The 18,985-nt window shown below is 52.9% G+C and overlaps 1 protein-coding gene across 6 annotated transcripts in view; it reads right to left on the bottom strand.

Moving 5' to 3' along the window:
- Positions 1-18,985, bottom strand: part of ZNF469 (zinc finger protein 469) — a 209,318-nt gene that overhangs the window by 49,732 nt on the left and 140,601 nt on the right. For 4 of the 6 annotated variants that reach the window (XM_069793301.1, XM_069793304.1, XM_069793300.1 and 1 more), the window contains one exon: positions 264-379. The gene's annotated coding sequence lies outside the window, so the exon portion shown is untranslated. The remainder of the gene's footprint in view (positions 1-263; positions 380-18,985) is intronic. The other 2 variants (XM_069793305.1, XM_069793303.1) reach the window with 1 other exon arrangement.

The raw sequence follows: 18,985 nt of genomic DNA on the forward strand, positions 1-18,985 counted from the left end.
GCAAGAAAGGGGAAGCGGCGGGGGGGAGAAAAGTTGTGTTAAAGGGACTTTGCAGAGCAAAAAAGCAGGAGCCTTCAGCAAGGCGGATTCCTGAGGCGAATAAAACCCGAGGAAATCACTGGAGCGGAGGTATTAAACCCCCGACACTGACATGTGGCAAACAGCACATTCTCCTTTCCCCCCCTCGTCCTTCTACCAAACAAAAATAATATTTACATGACATCAGGCAGCAAGCCTTAAATGACAAAAGGGTGTTTACTCACCTCATTATAAGTCGGCCGGAGGCGAAGGCTGCATTTCTCCTCGGTGAGGGCTGAAAAATTAAAAAGTCGGGAAATTAAGAGCTGCCGTCTGGCCCTGTGTGCAGTTCCTCCGTAATCTGTGTATAAAAAGAGAAGTCTTCATTACTGACCACAGGCACGGAGCTGCGCTGCTCACGCCCCCTCCGCGCCGCACCAGCCAGTAGCACACAGAAGTTGGGCTACGGGAGAAGGAGACAAGCTGAGCGGAGACTATAATGATTTATCTGCACCTCTGGTAGGGAAAAAAAAAAAAAAAAAAAAAGGATAGAAAGGGGGGGGGGGGAAAAAAAGCTTTGCTCCAAATATGACACGGGAGGAAAAGTGAGTCTTGTAGTTGCAGAAGGGTGACAGACGTGAGGATGTGCCAAGTCCCTAAGGACAAAAAAACCACACACCTCTTTAATCAGCCCTTCAGCCAAAGCCTTAATTAAAAAAGCTGCTACAAAATATCAGATAATGGATTGCATTTTCAGGCCTCTCTGGAAAACCAGCTCATATGGCAATGTTTCTAAACTCCTGCCAGAGCAGGGAAAGCTGCCAGTTTTAGGTTACAATATCAAAGGCACACATCCTCCGCACCAGCAGCCGGCTCCCAGTTACACCGGAGTAAATCCAGAGCCACCTCGCTGCCTTCGAGGCAGCTGGGGCTGATTTGCAGCAGAGCAGGATCAGGCCCTGCCCTGGCAAACTGCTGGGCTGCTCCTGCCTGCAGCACCGCTGGTGGAAGGAGAATTTGGCCTCTTTTTCCCCCAATCTGTGACCAGGTCTGCTCATGTCTCATGGTAAAAAAAAAAAAAAAAAAGAAGCAAAAGCAGCATTCTCCCAATTTGTAAGGATAAAAGGCCAGGAGGATTATCTGCTTTGCTCTCCTCTGACAGCAGCGGGTGTAATATTTGAAACTCTGCTCTGAGGTCAATACGACTTTCTATAGCACGAGACCGACTGACATTTTTCACGTTGCGACGATTATTCCCGGAGCTCCGTAAGCGTAGAGAATGAGTCCTCATCTAATCTCGGCAATCAAGTGGAATTGCAATAAAACCCCTGGACTGGATGCCATCCAAGCAGCTCCGAACGGAGCAGCCCCTGGAAGAGCACATCCTTATTTAGAGCAACGCCTGCAAACTGCCTTTGAAAATCTGGCTTTTGCGGACTGCAATAGTGGGGCTACACCAACTTTTGACGTTGTTTGCAATAAAGCTCACGCGGTTTTGAATTCTCATATTTAACATCTTTTTCTTTCTCTTTTTTTTCTTTTTGGGTTTATTTCCGCCCCAGAAGCGAGCAAACATTTCTTGGCATCGCTGGGTTACAGCTGTGCCCCGCGCCGCTGTTTTGCGCGGCACGGACAACCTCCCATCCATGGTTTTGCTCTCATGGCCTCCAATACCCTATGGAAACATGGTATATAATAATACACACCAGTTTGGATCAAAAGCTCTCCAAAGGCCTGTGCAATTTCAGCGAAGGCCTATTTTGATGAAAACCAGAACTAAGGGGCTGAAAAATGTTGCTTTTGCCCAGCTTGCCTCCAGCCTGTCCCCCCGAGCCCGACCCCAGGTCAATGTGGGTGAACTGGTCCAGGCTGACGGTGCTGCCCGATGCTGCCAGCTCGCGCCCAGCGTCCCGGCTCCCCCCATCACCCTCCCAGCGCTGCCAAGGCTCGGGCACGGGCTCGGCTTTTGCTTTTTGAAGCGTATGCGTGGCTTTTGGCAGCAGATCTTTCCTTGGGGAAAACACCCCAGACCATCCTCTGTATAGGAGGTCACCTCCGTGCATCTGCAGCGTGCTTTATTCCAGCAAGAAGGGTACCAGCGCGCCAGCCTTCAGCATCCGTTTGGCAAATATCACCACGAAACATCACACGCAGTCCCCATACGGCGTGCACATCCAGGAGGAGGGATGAAGGAGGAGAAAAGGCTCGTTTAGCTAATGAGGTAAGTCCAGAGGAACTTCCCCAAAGCCAAGGGAGCTACTACGGACTGAAGCCCATCTACCAGCGAGCTGGCTCTGGATCCCAGTCCGGGACTTTTTTAGAAGACTCATTCACAGGGCAAAACAATGAATTTTAAAATACATGCTGCATTCATAGATCTGTTTTGAACCCACTAACATGAAACCACTTATATAATTGTCACAGAGCAAACATCCCATTATGCACAATAAAAGAAAGATTTAATTTCATCCCCCCCTCCCCTGTTCTGTGCTTTTTGCCTTGGCCAAGACGTTTCTCTTGTAACATAAATCAAACCCAGGTGCATCTTACTGCATGAAACGCTGCTTAAAATACATATATGACTGCATTAAAATAAAACCCAGCCCATCATTTGGAGGCCTCAGAATTCCCTTTTGGACCCAGGAATAGTGGTTTTTCGCCCAGGTGGTGACGACCCCATCAGCACTTGATGCATTAGACATCAGGATCAAAGTGCCCTGTTCTTCCTCACACTGGATGTCTTCCGTGACATCTACCAAATTTCCTAGAAATCAGGTGGGCTCAAAACTGTTCTCAACTTATACGCAAGAAAATGATGTTTTCATCCAAGTACAGCTGGCCTCATGCTTATTTTTAATGGTACCAGATTATAAGTATATATTAATTATACATTATTTATATACTGCAGTGTTAGTAGATATAGAAGATTTTTCCCTCGCTTTGCTCCCTTTTAGCCAAAGGCTTTCAGCATCCTCCTGATGCAGGCCAGGCGATTTGCAGGACCGCTGCCCTGACCTGCTGCAATGAGCCAGGTCAGGATCCGGCCCCGCAGCTCCTCTGCTCCAGCAGGGCGTTCCTTACCACGCCAGTCTCCTTGCAAGCGCGTACCCTGGATTTGCACAAGTGGTGCTGTGAAAACAGACTTTGGTCTGACTGAAGCATGCATCAAGGGTGTCTGATCCTGATCTGAATCCACAACTCCAATCTGCAGAGCTCTGGAGCGCGTGGGCTGGCTAAGCACTTGTGTGAGATGGTGCCAAGGAAGGTGCTGAGGACCCAACCTCAGAGACGAGCCAGAAGCCGATTCATGGCCAGGAACGCTGCAGGCAGCTTCGTTCGTCTTTGCCGTCTGCTCGTTCTTTATTTCAGGCTCCTCAAAACCACAGTCCAATTGACTACAGGCTAGAAATCAGAGACCAAGGTAAGGGAGACTGTTTCTACGCCAACCTCATCGGGAGTGCCAACGCAAAACCACGCCGCAGACCCGGCTGCAAGGTCTCACGGGACATTTTTGAACGGTGGCTCCGGACTGGGCAATCCAGCCAGGTAGCAGTTGAAGGACACGGGCTGCTCAATGGTTAGAGGAGGTTGAGTAGGCGAGCATGATTTCAAGTCCAATGGGGTTTGCAAGGCAGATGTCAAACCCACAGCCGTTACTGTCCTTGTTACAAGAGTATTTGTAGGGACGCACTGTCTATAGAACAGGACCCAACACTGTTCCCACCACATCTGGGTTTGCAGGAGACAAGCCAAGCCATGGGGAACATCTATGGGGTCCTGCACACCAGAAGGGGTCACCACCGCTAGCAAAGAGACGGCTCTCCAAGCCCCTTTTCTACCTGGGTGCTTATCACCTGGGGTCTCCACCGCAACCCTTCAAATTTGCACCCTTCCATGGAGCGAGGACAACCACCAGCATTAGGTAAAGGGAAAGAGTGATGCAACGGCAGCAGCACCGCAAGACATGGGGATGGCACCCCTGAAGAGCCTGGCTGGCCTCAAAGGGCTTCCATCAAACAAGAGGAATCACCCAGGACCCTGAGCTACTTGTGAATCCTCCAAGAATGGCAACTGAATCAGCGAAATTTAAATTCACCGCAGATGAGTCTCCACTACTAACAGAATAGTTGCAAAGGGCCAAAACCCAAATAAGGTTCAACATTGCTGTGGACAATACACGGTCAATGTGAAGCTAACATTTTGCTATAAATTTCTGTTGAAAAGCCCATCACTTTCCCATTGAAAAACTTGCCAAAAGTTAATTTCCTTCACCAGCTCATCCATAAAAGTGGCAGCTCAGTAAGAGAGCCGGGCCAGGGCTGTGGGCTGATCTCATCTGGAGGGTGGCAGAGGGGGCGGCGAAAGCCGCGGCTGCTCTGCGGTGCCTTGCTCTTCCTTCCCAAAGCAAATTCCCTCATCGTAACCCTTCTGTGACCCTCCGCGTCCCAGCACGGATTTCCTAGAAACTCATTTTCTCGCTCTCCTCTAATCTTGCTCTGGTAAAGGCTTGCTGAATAGCTTGACTCCCAAAAGAAAAGCTGACATAACCAAAACCGCTCTCTGCCTAGGCAGACGCACTCCTGTCCATCCCACGTCTGCGATGGGGTTCTTCTGTCCATCTCCCTTTTATAAAAGATTTGAACTGGCTGCTGAGACGGGGGTCAACATCCCCTGCTCATCGCATGGGCATGGAGGGCAAGGGCAGCCAAGCCTATATGGCTTCAGCTATGGTACTTAAGACACACACGTACGCTATGCTGCAGTCCTGATGTGCACCCCCGGAGCGCTGCCATGGCTTGGATGCAGCCAAATAAGCACCAGAAGATCCCAAAGCATCTTCCGAGGGGTTCCCAGGGTGGGCAGTGCCTGTCCTGCCTGCAGCTCCCCTGCCAGCTTGCAGAAAGTGCTGCAAACTCATTGCTGCGGTGGGTGGAACCAGGGTCTGCTCAGGGAAACTGAGGCACGGGGCAGTCGGGGCAGCACTCAGAGTTGCTTTTATAGCAGCACTTTAGGAAAAAAAAACCCCAAACCCCAAAGATTTTGGCTTTCTTGCTCTGCAGACCTCACGGCAAACGGCAGGAGCGTGCGCGGGGCAGGTATTTGCACAGCCCTTATGCTAATGGGGTTGTAGCATCTCTTCCCAGCCCTTCGCAGCCATTCAATCTGGGAATCCTGCTAATGAAAGGAAAACAGAGAGGAGCTGCGGAGCAGAGGCCCAGGGTGTGGTAACTCTAGAAGGCAGCAGAGGAGGGATGAATGAAACCTTTCACTGTGGTCCAGAGGAGCCAGTGGCACACAGGCTTGAGGAATTCAAGAGCTGTGCACACCAAAGCAGGCGGCGAAGACGTTTCGTGGGACGTGGAGACACAGCTCTCCTTTAATTAGCGGGCCGGGAGGACGATGGAGGAGCTGCAAGAGGGGGGACGCGCCGTGCTGGATGCAGACACCCCACGGGGGGAAAATAATCTGTGTATCAGCAGTTAGAAAGGGGACGAAGGAGGCCGGCTTCCCAAACGCTGAAAAGCTGTCCTTATTTTTTCCTGTAATTATGTCTCTAAGGGATCACTAACATTTACATTTTTGTACGAGCTGTATAGTTTATTCACAGCCCTGCTCAGCAAAAGGCTCCGCTAATAAATAGACTTATTGATGCTTGCACTTCTATACATTATGCTACATCCACGCTCAGACAACCAGCCTATTTTACCCTGCTCTATATTGTGAACAAATTATTCTCCTCTCCGGCGTGGTGCGCTCCCACCCAGCCACGCGCCCCGCACGCCCCCAGCTGAGCCATGAATGGCCGCAGTGTACAGAGCCGCTTGCTCCCCTGCCTCTCTAAACACTTGCAGAGGGGGAAAAAAAAGCCAAAAAAGAAAAAGGACAGGGTATAAAGATTCCTTCACACACTCTGCCTGGGATTATTTCACCTCCCCACCCTCCTCCAGCCCCTTTTCCCGCTCCAAAAATAAATATATAAGGAAAAAAAGCAGAGGAAATGATTCCTTAATGCTTCTGCACAAAAATCCTGTGGCCTTGCTCCCTGTTGTCTTCCTCCTGCGGCCAGAACAAACTCTATTCTCCTGCCCCTTGTCGAGGGAGATTACTACGGGGAAACGTTTTCACTCTCAAACCCTCCGCTGGCTTGAAATTATTTAGATGAAACTTATCTGGAAGCTTCTCCCCAGCCTGAGCAATGCTGGGTACCTCCAGACCACAGGCAAAAGCCTGGGTGAGGTTGGTAGTAGCTGTAACCTGCTCTCAATATGATCTGTGACATACATGAAATGAGTTGGGGAGGTCTCAGTCCTCTCCAACGTGGCCCGTATCCACACCACGAAACCATCCCGTGCGCCGGAGGGTTTGGGCAGCGGGGCCGTCCCTGGCTCATCCTGCACCCATCCCGCCATCTGTGAATCCAGGAATTAGCCCAGTCCACTCTTTCATTTTTATGACTTTTTCTTAGAGCCAACATCTTTTTTTGACCTTTTTTTCCTCCTGCCCTGTGCATCCCTGCCCGCAGCCGCCGAGGCTGCCCGGGCACAGGGAAGCACCCCAGCACGAGCAGCACGCTGCACCGCAACATCCCACGCTCCAGCAAAGAGCTTTCCTTGCCCCAAATCCCTCTCCAAAGGGGAGAAAAGCATTTCTGGCAGACATCAATATCGGGATCGCTCCCAGCATCCCTGCTCACAGCCGAGGACCGCTCGAAGGCAAATAGTACCCCTCTGTGCCTCCGGCACGCAGCGCCACGGACACATAGATGGCATTATATTTAGCTGGCCCCAGATCTCGGGCATAATATTTTTTTTAGCAGTGGACTAAATATTTTTAACATATGCAAACATGCATGACTGAGGCAGCTACAGAGCCGGGGAGTTGGGATGCTGACGGCCTTCCAGGGCAGAACAATGTCACCTTTCTACTCCCCGGCGCTGCCTGTCCCTGAGATGACGACCGTGCAGCTTGAGAGGGATGGGGAGAACGGGGCAAAGAAAAACGTGGAAGCTTTTCAGGGTGAATTTTGCAATGGTATCGCAGCGAAAGGGTCCGAATTCCTCCGAGGCGGAGAGGCAGGGATGCACAGACCAGCGGTCTGTCTCTCGGGCAAACATACCTGCGTGCGCGCCCGGCTTGGTCGAAAGGAAACGTTGCCGGCTTTAAGCAAACAGAAAGGTGCGGGGTCAAATAAGTGGAGCAGAAAGTTCTGCTGTAGGTAAATAGGTCACTGTCAGCCCTGGGTTGAGCAGCGCGGCCAGGGACATGCCAGCCATCCTGGGTATGCACCCCAGCACTCCCAACCCCGCTTTACAGATGGGGAAACTGAGGCACGAGTCTCCCAAGAGCCACGTGCGTTTGGCTGCAGGAGGGAGAAGGGATGCTGCGCCGGTACCTAACCCAGCGCTGATGCCCTGGACCCGTGGGCCAGCTCTGGATAAATGGATTTGGATTAATGGCCCGTGTTTGTGCTGCAGCTTTGCTCTGTCCGTCTGTCCCCCTGCCACCACCGTCCTCCCTGGAAGGTCAGCGAAACCGCAGGCACCAGCGCAGGGGGTTGGTGATGGAGCGGTTGCAGGAACAGGCCGAGGAATCCCAAACCGAGCCTTCATCTTCCACCTCAAGCCCACCACCGGGTTGCAGGAGATGAGCAGAAATCCCCCAGTTTTATTGCTCAACTCTTTTTTTTTTTTTTTTTTTTCCGCACCATTGCTGCGGCAGGTGATCAGGTATCAGCAAAGCAGGGTGGGAGCAGGGAAACTGAGGCAGGAAGAGGAAAGGGGAGTTGGTCCATGGCCAGCAAGGAGCTGGGGCTGGTGGCCAGCGTCCTGCCACGCTGCGTGGCAAACTGCAGAGCCTCCCCTGTGCTTCCCCGCATGCTGTGGCCATCTGGCCAGGTCCCCTTGCTGGCATGGCTTTCAGGAGGCTTTGTGCAAGCCCACCCCTTGAGCTTTGTCAGCTTTTGAACGGCAAAGGACGCTCACGAGGAACACGACGGCGTTTTTCCAGGGAGGAGAGGGTCTGCAGGGATGTGGCTTTGCCCCATGGCAGCTCTCCCGGCCGCGCTGGGCACCCTCCCCACGCCGTCACCCTGTCACATGCATTTCTGGCTCCTTATCTCAAAGCATCTCAGACATTTCTCCCTGCTAAACATCTGCAGCTCCCACATACGAAACACTCATCTCAGCGGCGCGTTATTGCTTCCAGGGGGCCAGATGTAGACAGGAGGCACGCGTCGTCCCTGCGCCAGGCTTCGCATCCTCCTCTTTCCCTGCAAACAGGCACATTTGTGCTGCAAAAAAGTGCCGGATTGTTGAAAGCCGGATCCAGAATACCTCTGTCGACCAACAACATCCATCAAAATCTCCCCTGCACCTGGGACGGGGCTGATATCACCCTGCTTGGGTGCAGGGTTGGGGTACACGAACCAGCTCTGTTCCGATGGCTGTGAGCATAAGCTCAGCCCAGCGCGTGGAAGCACGGGATGAGGAAGGTATAGGGGGATGTAGCTTCCAAAAGCAAGAGCCAGATTAAATAGGAGTGTATTCCTGCTGCTCCTTCCAATTCACCGGACATTTGGAGCAGCTTGCGGTGACTGAAGGCACCAACCCAGAACAGTCCCAGGCCAGAACAACAGTTTTGTAGCCCAGATGGGTGATGTCCCCCCAGAAGCTGGTGAAGGCAAAGGGAGAACCCCGAGGTTACATCAGCTTGAAGTGTCACAGGCTCAACCCAGAAGCATTACATGGGTCTTGGCTCCGAGCACACATTGCTCTTTACCCTACAGGAACAACGCAAGGTCAGCCTTGGACCTTTATTTCTTCTATTTCGGCTAACAAAAGTGTATTTGCACCCAGAGCTGCTGCGGTGCCTTTGGCTGGGCTGGGGGGAGATGCCCTTCGAGCCGCAGAAGACCCGGCGCTGCCAATGCCCCACCGGCTTCGGCACGGGGCTGGGATTTGGCTGCGGGGTGACACCGGCTCTCTGCAGCTGGGAGCTGATCGGCCAACGTGAGGATTTTGCCCCTTGGCTGTGCTGGCACGGCTGCGACGTGCGGACTACGCTTGGGACGCGTAGGAACGTCTGCTTTAAAGCTTCCTTTTAAACTCTAATAAAAACAACCAAAGCTCGCCTTGCCTCTTCTCCCGCTGAGCCAAAAAACTGCAACCTTGTGCCCAGGGGCGAGAAACCGAGCGAAACCTGGCAATGGACAGGAGCGAAAAGTCACCCCGAGGAATTGGTGGCACCGGCTGAGCCGGAGGGGACCGCTGCGGGCTGGCACCAGGCTGGCACAGGTCCTGCAGCTCTGCCTCCCTGCTGCCAGCTTTGCAGCTCTGCCCTAGGGCTGCCGCCCCGCTCCCCCCCAGCGCTGAGCCGCGGACAGGCTCGTATTTGATTTGGAAAGACGTGCGATGCCTGCTAGTAGCGTGATGTTCCCTCGCCGATGCAATCCGGGAGGCGAGTGCCAGCACGGTGCCTGGGGAGCAGCCGAGGCGGCCGGCGCGTCCTCCCGTTCCCAGCTCCAGGGCTGCCACCCCCTTCCCCGCATAAACACACCGCTTATCCCAGGCTCCAGCATTCTTTTGACCTCGCAGATGTGAAACTCAAGGGCTCAATTTTCTGCCTATTTAGATGCAGAAAGATTGTGATTATGCCAAAATAGGCATCTTAGAGGCGGCTGCCCGTTGCTAAACCCTTTCCTGTACCTTTTGGGTTGAACAGAGGCTGCAGAGCATCCAGCTGGGATGGAGCTCAGCCAGACCCAGGCTCCCCGCTCCCTTCCCCGTCCCACCAGCGTCGGCCCTTGTGCACATCACGAGAGGCTGCTGGGATGCGGGATCCCGTGCCAGAGGTAGGACGTGGGCTATCTGCCTCCGGCACCGTGGCAGGAGCACCGCCGCTGCCGGTGTCACCCCGGCAAAGAGCAGCGAGGCAGAGGGCTGTGGCTCTGGGCAAGGTGAGTGGCGCGGAAAGCAGAGCTGTAAGCCATGCCCTTGGGGTGAAGGGCTGTGAGAGCCTGGGTGGCTGCAGGGGTGGCTGCTGGCATCAGCAGGAGGAGGATCCGTGTTTCTTGTGGGTTTAGCATCGACGGCGGCCACGGCAGAGCTGTCCCTACCGCGGCATTTCCATCTGTGCAATGGGATTCCTGAGGTGGACCTCGGTTTCAGGGCGTCCTCTGAAAAGAAGAGCTGGGATTGATCCAGGAGTCGGGCAGCACCCTCCTTGGGGCACAGCCATGGGACATCCCGGAGCTCGGCACCCAGCTCCTGCCACCACCGGCGGTCACCTGCCCAGAGGGTGTCACCACATCTACCTCTCCCAGTTCCTGATCTTTCATGGACTGTGCTCGACACTGCAACAGGACTGACTAATTTTCATTTTCCATTTGCCATCAACCAAATTAGTCTTGGATTTTCCAGTTTCATCATTTCAAAATGAAACTTCTGGGTGTTACCTGCAAAGGCAGGAGAACCACCGAGCCTGTTCCTGCCTCCCAACTGGCCACAGACGCAGCTGGAGTTTAATCCTTTTTCTTGTCTTTTTTTCCATTTCAAATTGAACAAGACCAACGAAGGAGGGAACACCACCTTCTTCTTCTACCCATCTTTGACCCAGACATCCCCCAGTTCCACAGGCATCATCCCAGAGTTACCGTGCCGTGTCTGGATGGACATGCGCCTGCTTGAGCCCTGCCACGGCCGGTGGAGAGCTGGCACCGGCGATGCACTGGGGATGCGGGACCGATCCTGGCATCGGGGCACCACGTCTAGTCCCGCTGCATCCTCTAATGTCACCTCAGCCATAAGTTTTCCCAAATTTCTCCTAATGCCTTTTAGGCTTTCCCCCTGCACCCCTCTCCATCCCGGCTCCCCTTCACACCAAGCAGCACAGACCCTCTTTAAACTCTTATTGTAGACGCAGCGGTTCAGCCTGAATTTTGCTCGAGCGCATGAATAAAAAGAATCTTTTCACAGAGTTTCAAGCTGCATGCGTGTTAAAAAAAATAATAAAAAGACGAGGAGGGGGACAAGATTGCTGCCCTGGTCTGCAGCCACGACTGCCAGCACTGGGTCCTCCCTCAGCTCGACACAGAGGCTGCAGTCTCACCCCGAGGTGCACCGGCAGCTCCCCTGCATGTCGAGATGAAAGGACACCTCGCAATTGCTGCTTAATGCCGGATAAGTGTTTTTCCTCAAAATTATGGGAGAGGAAATTCAATATTTTTTTAGGACTTGACTTTGCATAATAACGACCGGCGCGGGGAGAACAATTCCATATTCATGCTCAACACAAACAAGCACCTTTCAATAACCTCACACCTCTGATTCCAGCCCAGCCACAGGTCAGGCACCGGCTTGTCCCCAACCGTCACCCGCGGTGCCGCAGTGCCAGCACACGTTCCCGAGGCCACCCGTCTCCCGTGGAGGGCAGAAGGGTGACAGCGTTGTGTTGTGTCCACGTTTGGGGGCAGATGCCCCCCGAGATGCTTCACGACGCTGGGAGATGCAAGATGCAGAAATAGATATATAATAATTATATATAATAATAATTATATGTATTGTAATGCAGCAAGGGGGTTGGGAAAGAAAGAAGGTATCCTCTGGGAAGAGGAGAAAGGTCTCTCATCTTCATTATGGCAGGAGTACAGCAGCTTTGCCCCGAAATGCCCGATTTCTGCTGGCACGCAGGCGAAGCCTAGCAGAAATGTAGGGAGAGCCATCCAGAGCGTGACTTTGGCCAACACTCCCGAGAGGTTTCAAAACCATGGAGAACAAATCTAAGTCACATCAGACGAATGAAGACAAGGTTGTTTCAGCCACACAAAAAACACTCGGGAAGCTGAAGGTGGAGACCCTGCAGCCCCACAATGCACCAGAGCCCACTTCTGGGCATCTCTCCCCAAACGTGTCTCACCATGTCCATGCCCTTGCACGAGCCCAACCTGCTCATGTCTTCCACCATCGTGGCACCCAGCCTGGCTTATCCTGGGCCAGCCCCAGAGGCTGAGACCCTTTTAACACGTATTTCTGAAGAGGAGCAGATAGTCCAGCACCTCCCCACCTCCTTGAGCAGAAGGACCTCCATCATTCAGCAGCTGGACCCCCGGCGACGTTAGGTCTCCGCTGAGGGCAGCCAAGGCACAGAGCGTTATTTACATTTTGATAAACACTGACACATCTTTTGGAGCAGAAGGCAGCTTTCGAAATACACAGCAAAGGGGAAAACGAGCAGTGAGTTCACCAGCCAAAACTTGCAGGGAGAAAATGTGCTCAACGGAGCGTAGGTAAGGGACTGGAGTCCATGTTCCTGATCTCATTTCTTCCTTCACCAAATCCTGGTTCTTCTTGTCTCCATCTTTTGCCATTTATTCCCTCTGCTCCCCTGCAGCCCTTTCTGAGCAGCTGCCCTTTGCTAGTAAACAGCCCACAGCCCCAGGGCCAGCTTTCCCAGCACTAAAAGCCCACTTATTTCTGTTTGTCTTGACAAAACAGTAGCAGATTTGTGCTATAAATCCCCATTAATGGAACAATCTACGTTGGCTTGTTCCCATTAGCACTTTCCAAATGAGAAGAGGTTTGTGTGTGTGCACATGCGTGTGAGCGTATGCACACATCTCCCTCCTGCAACAGCAGCCAGGGCTTTCGATTCAACATCTTCCCATTAAATGCCAATATTCATAAACAGAATCTAAATATTTCAAATCCCGACAAATTTAAACATACAAATGTCTTGTTGAGTCATTTCCTAGAAGGCTTCTTTCAAACAAAAGCCTGACACTTAATCCATGCACGCTATTCATGGAAACGGGGGGAGCGCAGGAGCATTTGTCCAAAGTATATGAATGGCCCTTATGCGTTGTACAGGCACGAAAAGGATTTGAATAGCCCCTATGCATTGTACAGGCACGACATAGCTTTTAGCATCGAGGTGAAGGAGGATAAACCCAACGTGTGACGAATCCTCAATCTGTTGCCAGATATCCTAAAAATCAATGAAATCCTCCAAACCCAGTGCAGTGAGATGTGTGAGCCCAGTGCCCTGATGCTCAGCCCTAGCTCTTGCTCCAGCCGGCCCAAGCCCTCAGCCTGCTCTTCTCTGAGGCATCTTTCCGAACAGAGACTTTTCCAGCAGAAGCAACCGGGTTTGGGGAGCAGACCCCGCATTTCACAGCAGACTGACTCCGATGCGAGTACACCTCGGCTTAATTCAACAGCCAGTCCCTGGTGGGAATTTTGGAAAGATGAAGCCCTCAAAGGGGTTTTGCTCAAGTGAGAGCGAGGAGCAGAGGGAACCCCTCAACAGCAGCTCAGCCCCGCTTGCTCCAGCTCTCTGCATTTTCTAGTTGCCATCGCAGAGCAGATCTTCCAACAACCTCCCAGGGGGATGCAGCAGCTACACCGGCTGCAAGGCAATGCATGGATATGCTCAGCTCCCGATGGCTTTCAGGCCACCCCAGTCACATGCAGCTCTGCAATTCCTGGTCTCGCTGACTCAGCCTTGCCCATGTCAGGTTCCAGAGTCCTATTTAAACCTCTTGATGTGGATGGGGGAAAAAACCACATTAAGAGCCTGGCAGTGAAGGGCTCCAGGGAAGCATGCATGGGTGCACATAAAAGCAGGAGATCCAACAGTCCGGAGCAGCAAAGGTGGTACCGGCACAGCAGCACACTCCGCACTGTCCCAGGGGCTGGGGAGCTCCTCTGTTCCAGCAGAAAACCAGCACTTACTCCTCTCTCTCCATCCCCTCCTCGTCCTGGCTTTGGCTACGCAGCCTCTGCATGCTGCAGCCGGGAGCACTGCTGCAGGGCTGCCTGATGGGTGCATCCCGGTGGGGTGTATCCCAGTGGGGTGCATCCCAGTGGGGTGTATCCTGGTGGGGGGCTGCCCGATGGGGGTGCATCCTAATGGGTTGCATCCCAATGGGACGTATCCTGGTGGGGTGCATCCCAATGGGGTGCATCCTGCTGGGTGCATCCTGGTGGGATTTATCCTGCCGGGATTTATCCTGCTGTATGTTCGCCTGTGGCAAACAGGTGGCGATGTTGTACTCCAGGACTTCAGCTTCCAGCCCCAAAAAGCCGGCTGCTGTCAGAAATCCGCGCTCGGAGTCTCCCCGGCCCGTGTGCCCCCCAGGAGGCAACAAGAGAGGTGCCCTGATGAACCCAAGTTTTCTCCTTCACTTTAATTATAATAAACGCAAGCCAAAGCCTCTCTTTCCATTCCTTTTTAATCAAGGCAAAGGATAAAAAGTCCATTCTTTGCAAGCAACATTTTTCCCTCGAGCTTTGAAGCGAAGAAGAAAGTTAGACTTGCGAGGGGAGTGGAGAGGATGCATTGGGGAAGGTGCATCATCCCGTGGTCGCAGGCACAGGAGCTGCAGTTAAGATGCACGGACCTGCGACATCGCAAGGGTACATCTCAAGCAGAAGGAAAAATTCCTGCAGCAAAGCAGAGATCCGCCCTGTCAAATGACTTCCCTCCACAGCAGGTACCTGCACTGCCTGGGTTGGAGCACGATGCCTGTGGGGACCCGCGTGCACCCAAGGCACTGGAGCAGCGGGGAAGATAACCGGGGCCAGATATCTTGCTTGGGGTTATCTTGCTTGTACCTGCGGTTCACAGCCCTCCAGAGCCAGCGGTCCGGGGTCTTGCACGAGACCGGCAAGACGGCGCCTCGCCAGAGGAATTCTTCATCTCGGAGGGAACCAAGCGCCGGCGGCATGCTGGATGCTGCGCACGCAGGGATTGCTTTGTGCCTGTCCCCAAGGGATGCGGCACAGGGACCAGGGGCACAGAAGGGACCAGGGCCGTGGGAGCGGAGGCGGCAGTGCTGGGGCAGATGCTGGCGCAGCAGCCCGTGGCCACCGCTTGCCCCATGCCCCTGGCCGCATGCCCTCCGGAGCAGCTGGAGCGATGCCGCCTAACACCTCTGTGAAAGCAGAAGCTGCCAAGGGCTTTGCATTGCTTCATCCTGCTCTTCCAGAGAAGCAAATTTGAAGTCACTGGAGTCCTTCTCTGAACAGAGTCCCTGTCCCTGCGCTGGAGCCTGTCTCTGACACTCCTCATCCTTTGAAAGGAAAGGTGGTAGCCCAGGGAAAAGCTCCTCCGAGCCTTGCCGTCACCACGCCGCTGGGCAGGAGATGCCCACACAAGGACACGGTGAGCAAGTCGCAGAGCAGTGCCACGTTCCCACACACCGATGCCTTTTCTTAGCAAAGCCCTCCTGGCCCTCAGCACCGCAGCCAGCTGGGCTTGCATGTCACCGGTGATGTCAGATGATAGAAAGCAAGGGTAGAAGGGTTCCAGATGGTACCAGGATGAAGGCCTCCATCCTCTTAACAAGTGCTGCTGGTGCAAAAAACCAGGTGAGCGTGCTATGGAGGTGACGGCCACAAATTCAAGGGGATCCTCAGCAGGTCTTAGGGCAGTGGAGGCTGGAAACGTGAGGGAGCATCCACAGGCACGGCGAAGAGCGGCAAGATGAAAAATGATGGTCATTTGCAGGTGAAGAAAGCAATTCCCAGGGCGAGGTGAGATGGGCTCTGTGCTGTAGGATGTGTTTAAAAGCAGGTTGGGAAAAGCAGCTGCATTTCTCTTCTTAGAAGGATTATCTTTCCCTGACTTTCTGCCTGTCTTCAGTGCCTGTCTTGCAAGGATCTGTATTTTGCTGGCTAACCCACAACATACAGCCCAAAAGACCCATCTTGCAGGGAGGACAGGAGTCATCTAAGGTCACAACCAAACCGCTGCAGAGCTCAGGAGACGGGTCCCCTCTGCCAACCCCAAATCCCACCCTCACCTTCCCACAGCGACCAGCATCACTGAAAAGTTGGAATCTGCAACACAGCCCACGGGACGGCAAACCAGCCCTAGCAATGACTGCCTGGCTCAAACGCATGCGCTTTTCCTTGCAGCAAGACTTACCGTCCCCAAACCCGGACAGATTATGGGAGCGCAACTTGCCAAGAGAGCCGGGGAACGCCTCTGCAGACGAGCTCGGACAGACGGACGTCTGCCCATGGAGACGGGCTGCCTGTACAGTTATTTATATAGTGCCAGACAGCGACAGCTCAGAGCTGAAACAAATCTACCTGCACGTGTAAAATGCCTTTGCTCGAGCGATGGCTTCCAGCCCTTCCACCAGCAGCACGGCCATCCTGGGAAAGCTGCCTTGGAAACAGTGCACTGGATAAACCCACTTTTTTTTCAGAGGTTTGCAGAGTAAATGTTAGCTTTGTGCTCACTTGGTATTCCCTTGAACCTTAGCAGTGGGACGGGCACCTCCGAAAGTGATTCCTGGTCTCCCACCTCGGGATGGAGCCCGGGCATCTCCCCGGGACCACTCAGCCAGCCCCTGCGGGGCGACTTCCCTGAAATATTCCCTGTGCAATCCAGATCTTGAGGATCTGCGTAAAAACCCAATCTCGAACACCGCTGGGATAACACCCTCCCTTCATCAGCTGAATTTCCCTCTCTCTTAGCTGGCGCATGGTCAAGGCTTGAGGACCTGACCTGCAACGAACTGCACTGGGGTGAAAGCTGCGGCCCAAAATGCACAAAGAAATAGCACACGACATCGGAAATGTCCTGTAACTAAGCATTAAAAAAAACCCCCAGTCTTAAGGACAGAAACCCGTAAATCTCAGCTTCTCGCTCAGGCTATCTAGCAGCCAGAGAAATACACTTTATTTGAAATGGTCATAAATATTCGGGGATGTCTAATCTCCAAGGGCCGGCAGATTTGATGTGTGGATGCTGTCATCTAGGAACGAGTGGGGAGCAGCAGACATGCACTACTGACTCACACAGCAGAGATGCTGGGAATCAGCTGCAGTTCCCCTGTTTTCATAATCTCACATATTTTATTTGCTTAAGGTTGTTGGTAACTGTTGCTTAGTAGTGGGCCACTGGCCCTTTAACACCTTTCTCCTCCAAGGAGAGCCAGCCAAAGTGGATGGTGGAGGATCCAAGGGTGTTTAAAGCCCATGGGACCTGTGGGCAGCTCCTGCTAGCTGACTTTTGGTTCCCTGAGTGCTACGGTCCCCCCAAAATCTGCAGCAAAAATCAGAACAGCACAACTAGTTACTAGTACATTTGCATCGGATGCACAACCAGCCGGTTACGGTGCGACTCGAGCTGAATCGGGGCTTGGGAGACTGACAAAATCCACGTCCTTGGTGGGATGAGGTGCGTTCCATGTTCAGAAACACACTCCCGTCTCCCTTTGAAGGCAGCCGGAGCCAGCCTGACGGCCAGGCTTTGCCACCCGCAGCTGGCATGGCTGCATCTGGACCTGGTGCTGAGTGCGGAGCTCAAATCCTACCCACAAAAAAAAAAAAAAAAAAAGAGGAATTGGCAATTTTAGCTTTTTTTCTTGGGCGGCTCGGTACAGCCACAAGCCCTGCTGGCAGCCGGCTGGGAGGGCGCACAAGGTGAATCTCCGTCTCCCCGTTTTAAATGATTTGGGGTGTATTAAGGAAAAGTCACCCCGAGAGCTCGAAGCGGCAAGTCGGGCTGGGGAGTCTGTGCAGCAGCAGGTTGTAGCACCCAGGAGACCTTGCCAAGGGTCACCTGGGCTCGCCCATCTCTGCCCGCAGCCAAGGTCCTCCTGCGGGTCCTCTGCTTGCCACCCACCGCGGGCAGGACACAAGGTGCTGGGGACGGGGAGCTGGGCAAGGGAGTTAAGAAAGGAGGCAATCCTCCTTGAATTTTCTCTTATTTAATTACAGCTGCACTTGCACCGGAAAACAAGAAGCCGGTGCGATGTCGCCGGGCGCAGCAGGGATGCAGAGCCGGGTCCATCGCGAGGAGCTCGCCGAGATGCCACCCCGGCGTGCGATGCACGTGGACGAAGGTGCATTTCCCAGCACAGAGAGCTCCTGCAAAGGGAAAAACCTGCCAGGACAGCGGTCCCGTGGGCATGGCGGGGTGGGGGGGGGCATCTACCTGTGCCCCTCCACTGCCCAGGGACAGGGGTTTGCGGGGGTCTGCTTTGGGCTGGGGTGCAGCTGAACAGAGCAACGTTGCTTTTAGAGTAACTCTCATTAAGATTTTCCAGCTATAATGGGATACGAGGAAACAAGATGCTTCTGATGTAGGATTAAAAAGGGAATCGTGTCACCAATCTCGCTGGGAGTCCCTAGGCCCCCAAATTTCAGTTAATGTTGATATAATGTTAACTTCCATATGGATAAAATCAAGGGATTTATTTCTTTTAAGGACGTATTATTTGCAATGAGGAGCAGGGTATTACAGGAGTTCACATAAACCCAGAAGCTGGGTGTCTGTCTTCCTCGAAATACACTCTCAGAGGCACAAGCTTGGATGCTTCTGTGACAGGAAAATTAAAACTACGGTGAGGCAGAAAACGCAAAATTTGGGGACAGACCTGAAGACGGGCTGAGGATCTGTACGAGTGCTAAGCTCGATGCAGTAGTTGAGTTGTCAGCTCATTTCTAACCACTGTAAAGTGATATACGCTCATCTTATCCCAGCAATAGTCCCAGGAACTCATCATCTTGAACGGCTTAATCGCATCTGGTTAGGAGCAAAACCTCTTCTGCATATTTTTCTTTCATTTACGATAAACCAAAATGCATGTTTTCATGGTGTGACTTTTTGTAAATTAAACAGCACTGCCGAGTCATCAGCTCTGGAGTGGACTTGTCTGCTTAAGAGTTACTGGGTTTAGCCTTAAGGCAACTGCTTAACTAAAACTTTGCTCTGTCCTAAGTTTCTAAATTATTCCAAAAAAGCCATTTTTTACAGAAAAGGCAGGACCCGAGCCTATGAGCCACCGATGCTAACGTGCAGAGGCTCTAAGAGCAAGGGTGATAAAACCTTGACACAGTTTCTTTGCAAAACCACAGGAGAGGAGAACGATATTTTTTAATGCTATTAAAACTGCCCACGTATTTTTCAAAGAGGGACCAGAGGCTAAGGACCAAAGGCAGCTGGGTTCCGCTTT

This window comes from Haliaeetus albicilla, chromosome 10 (assembly GCF_947461875.1).
Source record: "Haliaeetus albicilla chromosome 10, bHalAlb1.1, whole genome shotgun sequence".
Taxonomy (NCBI): Eukaryota; Metazoa; Chordata; class Aves; order Accipitriformes; family Accipitridae; genus Haliaeetus; species Haliaeetus albicilla.